Consider the following 246-nt stretch of genomic DNA (forward strand, 5'->3'; position numbering starts at 1 on the left):
CCTTCACCGTATCAGCCCCGTTGTCGGTGACCATGAACCCGTGGGTGAGCTCGGCTTGCCCAACGAGCCACCCCTGCACCATGTGGTTTATGGCCCTCACGATTTCCCTTGCTGTGTGGGACTCATCCAGCACCTCAGATTGCAGTAGAGCCCACCAACAGCCTGACTGAGCGCACCAGTGCCCCGTGAGGGAGAGGTAGGCATGATCGCCACCCCAGCTGCTCCAGATGTCGGAGGTGAAGTGCA

This window comes from Gavialis gangeticus, unplaced genomic scaffold (genome assembly GCF_001723915.1).
Source record: "Gavialis gangeticus isolate Ggan-Ray unplaced genomic scaffold, GavGan_comp1, whole genome shotgun sequence".
Taxonomy (NCBI): Eukaryota; Metazoa; Chordata; order Crocodylia; family Gavialidae; genus Gavialis; species Gavialis gangeticus.